This window comes from Stomoxys calcitrans, chromosome 2 (genome assembly GCF_963082655.1).
Source record: "Stomoxys calcitrans chromosome 2, idStoCalc2.1, whole genome shotgun sequence".
In the NCBI taxonomy this organism is placed as follows: domain Eukaryota; kingdom Metazoa; phylum Arthropoda; class Insecta; order Diptera; family Muscidae; genus Stomoxys; species Stomoxys calcitrans.
Window position 1 is genome coordinate 34,253,986 of NC_081553.1, and position 6,151 is coordinate 34,260,136.

Consider the following 6,151-nt stretch of genomic DNA (forward strand, 5'->3'; position numbering starts at 1 on the left):
CTACGATCTGACACTGCACGGATGCTGGACATTGAAAAGCTGCAAACACAACAGATGACAGCGGCATACTCCACTGGAATGACCTAACTGCTTGGTGAAAGCACTCCTTGTTCCGATGATATAATGGCGCAGTGACAAACTATTGCCCACTCCATGAAAAATGCCGCGAAATCCGTACTTGGTTACGGGAAGCCTCCTCCAAGAAACCCATGAGTGTCGAGACGCTTCTGAAACCAAGAATGCGGCGTATAGAGCAACCCTGCAATCAGTAGCGACGTGCCAGAAATCGGTTAAAAAGTAAAGATTTAATGGGATTCAGACGCTTTATCGGGAGATCGGTCTATGTGGCAGCTATATCATTAGGTCAGACATCGCGAGTCCTAAAATTACTTTCTGTTGCAAATCGTAGCGAAATAGAGTAATAAATAAAGCTTTAAGGGGCTTGAGACCCTTTATCGGCAGATCGGTCTATATGACAGCTATATCTAAATATGGTCCGATCTAAACCATATTTGGGTCCAATGTTGGGAGGCATAAAAGTACACTCTATTTAAAATTTCAGCGAAATCTGTTAAAAATAAAGATTTAATGGGATTCAGACCCCATGTGGCAGCTATATCTAAATAAAGTCGGAACTGAACCATATTTAGGTAAGATGCCAGGAGGCTTAGAGTGACCCAGTATTTCAAATTTCAGCGAAATCGAGTAATAAATAAAGCTTTTATGGGCTTTAGAACCTTTATCGGCAGATCGGTATATATGGCAATTATATCGAAATATAGTCCGATCTGAATCATATTTGGATCAGATGTCGGGAAGCTTTAAGCTACTAATTGATTAAAATTTCAGCGAAATCGGATAAAAAATAAAGCATTTATAGGCATTAGACTCTTTATCGGAAAATCGGCCTATATAGCAGCTATATCCAATTATGGTCCGATTTGGCACGTTCAAGAACTTAACCAGCGTGCATCAAAAAGACGTATCTGTGCCAAATTTCAGCTCAATATCTCAATTTATGAAGGCTCTAGAGTGATTACAACAGACGGACGGACAGACAAACGGACATCGTTAAATCGTTTTAGAATTTAACGACGATCCGATATATATATATATATATATATATATATATATATATTATATATATATATATATATATATATATATATATATATATATATATATATATATATATATATATATATATATATATATATATATATATATATATATATATATATATACTTCATAGGGTCGGAAATTGGTTTTTCAATGTGTTGCAAACGGAATGACTTAACGAATATACCCCCTATCCTACGGTGTAAAGATTGGTTGAAGACAATTTTGACGTCGAAAATGATGAAGATAGGTCAACCGTCAAATGTAATGATGTAGGCGCCATAGATGGTGAAGATGCTCTTAACGAAGTAAAGGACAATGTGAAGGCGACGAACATCTCAGCAAAGATAACTGTTGTATGCAATACAACGCAAAATGCGAGTTTGCATTTAGTGTTAGGTAGTATATTAGGAAGGTATTTTTAATAAAATAGTATCATACAAATGCGTACCGGTACAAGAAGTATTTTTCTATCATTTTATGTTACCAAATAACTACACTTGAAATATTCACCATGTCATCTCCTTTGTATAATTGGGAAAAAGTGGGCCAAATCTTCCGTTCAATGTTCTTTTGTGGAACATACACAATCCTATAAAACTTACACACATATTTTGCCGATACTATGTTCTGGTGGGCGTTTTCATTCATCGTTCAACACTCCATCACTCGTGTGTGTAGCCGCTGTTTATTTGCCTTCTCTGTAGTCCTTGGCTTATTTTGCGTAGAATCTCTTACTCACTGACATTGGCAATGAATGAAATAATGTTTACTTATACATACACATGTATGTTTCTATTACATACATACATGACCATGATATATGTATGTATATGAAACAGAATTTTTGTGCATGTGTGCATGGGTATATAGAAAACATTTACTCTACACACACACACACACATTATCTTCAAGGATGCTGCCCTTTTCTTTTTTAATTGCATATGCATGGTGACAGCGTTAAGTTTAATCTCAGCGAATTCTTGTTTGTTTTTGTTTCCTTTTTATAAAATAAACATCATTCGGGTAGTAAATAGACTAAAAGTCAAACGATGGGATAATTTTCGCAGTTGGAAACACACAAGAACGTGAATCTGTGTATGTTGCTAATTATTTATCGCACACGGAAAAGGATTACTAGTAATTGCTTGACCTTTTTTGCGGTGACTTTGACATATTACGACATTGTACGCTTGAAGCATGGCATATGCCATCATGTTGCGAAGGACGAGGCGACTGAATTTTGGGACCTGCCCCAATAAGGTTGAGGGCAGCTCCCACGCAAAAAGGACAATTGAAAATTTGTACATGAACATTCTATCAAGGAACAGCGAGTCCAGACGGCTTGCCGCAGTACGACATCACTTAGTAGAAAAGTTTACACTAAAAAGTTTACTAAATTTTCCATGAACATTCCATTACGGAACAGGGGATACTTCTCTCATATCAATGAGTGCAGTCCGATAAAAGTTAAAGCTCAATGATAAGGGCCTCCATTTTATGTCGAGTTCGAACGGTGTGCCGCATAGCGACATCACTTGGTAGAGAAATTTTAACATGGCAGGATATCTAGCCAGCATAAGGGCATACCCACCGCTGAAAAATTTGTTGATGTTCATGCCGGGATTTTAACCCAGGCGTCTTAGGCGTACATGTTAACCTCTGCGCCACTGTGGCCTCCACAGGGCTGATTAAGTAAGGTAAATACCTCACAGACATTTTTCATCCTTCACCCACAAAAAAAAAAAAAAAAAAAAAATAAATGATCAATTTATGATAGATGGAAGGCATTCATCCAACTTTCTGAGGATCGCATATCGATTTGGATCATTACCTTTTTATACCCTCCACCATAAGATGGGGGGTATACTAATATCGTCATTCTGTTTGTAACTACTCGAAATATTCGTCTGAGACCCCATAAATTATATATATTCTTGATCGTCGCGACATTTTATGTCGATCTAGCCATGTCCGTCCGTCTGTCCGTCCGTCCGTCCGTCGGTCTGTCGAAAGCACGCTAACTTCCGAAGGAGTATAGCTAGCCGCTTGAAATTTTGCACAAATACTTCTTATTAGTGTAGGTCGGTTGGTATTGTAAATGGGTCATATCGGTCCATGTTTTGATATAGCTGCCATATAAACCGATCTTGGGTCTTGACTTCTTGAGGCTCTAGAGTGCGCAATTCTTATCCGATTAGGATGAAATTTTGTACGACGTGTTTTGTTATGATATCCAATAACTATGCCAAGTGTGGTTCAAATCGGTCCATAACCTGATATAGCTGCCATATAAACCGATCTTGGGTCTTGGCTTCTTGGCTTCTTGAGCCTCTAGAGTGCGCAATTCTTATCCGATTGGAATGAAATTTTGCACGACGTGTTTTGTTATGATATCCAACAACTGTGCCAAGTGTAGTACAAATCGGTTCATAACCAGATATTACTGCCATATAAACCGATCTGGGATCTTGACTTCTTGAGCCTCTAGAGATCGCAATTATTATCCGATTTGCCTGAAATTATGTACTACGAATCCTCCCATGACCATCAACATTCGTGTTTATTATGATCTGAATCGGTCTATAGCCCGATACAGCTCCCATATAAATCGATCTCTCTATTTTACTTCTTGAGCCCCCAAAGGGCGCAATTCTTATTCGAATTGGCTGATATTTTATACAGGTCTCCAACATGTAGTAATATAATAACAGCAGAGCAAATCTTTTCTTATATCCTTTTTTGCCTAAGGAGAGATGCCGGGAGAAGAACTCGGCAAATGCGATCCATGGTGGAGGGTATGTAAGATTCGGCCTGGCCGAACTTAGCACGCTTTTACTTGTTAGTTGTCAAAGCGTAACGAGAAACGCCCTGCATCTGACAGATCATGACACAATTAACAAGTAGTGTGCCGTAAGCAGCTGAGTACAATTTTTTCTCGCGAAGTGCACTATCTGTCAATGAGTTTTGGTTGTGTGTGTGGGCATTCTAGTTAAGAACCATAACGCACACAAACAACGACAAATGGTGCGAACTAGTTACATACTTAAAATCAGGGTTGCATTAATCACTGATTTTGAAAGATAGTGTACTCAATATTTTGTTGTTGGACAACTGCCTCTACGTGGAAATGAATATATCTTGTGACAGAGGTAGGTGGCATACTCTACTCGACTGACCCGATGGAAGTACATCTTGTCCATTCCAGTTCAATCCGTACTTTAGTACCAATGGCCTCCACAAAGTAACCCAAGTAACCAGCAGCTACCATGCAGTCCAAAGCAACGCACCAAGTGATGAGGTATAGAAAGAAAAAGAGTGATGTGAAACGTTTATTTAGCAGCAAGATGAGAGAAATGTAGAGACGTCAGTTGGAGCGATGCGGGAGCCACAACATAGTACGACTATTCTATTAAAGAATTAAACGTTAACACTGGTACTCAGAAGACTTCGAGTAGTTTTGAAGTAGGTTTATTTGACAGATGTCATTGAGATTCCATTGCAGGATTTTTTTTCGGTCTTAACATCTTATTGAGATTCTATTGCAGGATGTTGTCCGGCTTTAGACCATTGTTTAATGCTTTCTATTCAAAGAATAGTATGGCAAAAACATTAAAAAGTCAGCAACAGCGTGTTGTGTGTGTTGTTTGACAGATTTCTTTATAGAACTCTCAAATGAACCTTTTTTGAGGCTTCAATAAGAAGAATGTCAGTGGTGCGATTCTCGAAATTTGTATACCCACCACCGAAGAATGGGGGTATATTCATTTTATCATTGCCGTTTACAACACATTGAAATATTCATTTCCGACCCTATAAAGTATATATTGGGTTGCCCAAAATTGCAGATTTTTTAAAAGAAAGTAAATGCATTTTTAATAAAACTTAGAATGAACTTTAATCAAATATACTTTTTTCCACTTTTTTTCTAAACCAAGCTAAAATTAACAGCTGATAACTGACAGAAGAAAGAATGCAATTACAGAGTCACAAGCTGTGAAAAAATTTGTCAACGCCGACTATATGAAAAATCCGCAAACTTTTTGGGCAACCCAATATATTCTTGATCAGCGCAAAAATCTAAGACGATCTAGATATTTCCGTCCGTTTGTCTATTGAAATCACACTACAGTCTTTAAAAATAGAGATATTGAGCTGAAACTTTGCACCAATTCTTTTTTTTGTCCATAAGCAGGTCAAGTTCGAAGATGGGCTATATTGGACCATATCTTGATATATCCCCCATAAAGACCGATCCGCCGATTTAGAGTCTTGGGCCCATAAAAGCCACATTTATTATCCGATTTTGCTGAAATTTGGGAGAGTGAGATGTGTTAGGCTCTTCGACATTCTTCTTTAATTTGGCCCAAATCGGCCCAGACTTGGATATAGCTGTCATACAGACCGATTCGCGGTTTTGGGGTCTTAGGCCCATGAAAGCCACATTTATTATCCGATTTTGCTGAAATTAGGCAAAGTGAGTTGTGTTAGGCCCTTCGACATTTTTCTGCAACTTGGCCCAAATCGGTTCAGATTTAGATATAGCTGTCATATAGACCGATATCTCGATTTAAAGTCTTGGCCCATAAAAGGCGCATTTATTGTTCGATGTCGCCGAAATTTGGGACAGTCAGTTGTGTAAGGCCCTTCGACATCTTTCTGCAATATGGCCCAGATCGGTCCAGATTTGGATATAGCTGCCATATAGACCGATCTCCCGATTAAAGGTTTTAAGCCTATAAAAGGCCCCATAAAAGGCGTATTTATAATCCGATTTCACTGAAATTTAACACAGTGACTTATGTTAGGCTTTTCGACATACGTTCAGATCGATTTATTTTAAGATATAGCTACTAAAAAGACCAATATTTTGTTATACACAATTGAACAATGGTTTTGTACTTATTAGTATTTGGTCCAAATTGGAACATATTTCGATATAGCTGCTATGGGGCATAAGGTAAGCATTTTTCAATGGATTTTAACGAAAGTTGGTTTACGTATATATCTGAGGGGGTGGGTATCTAAAGTT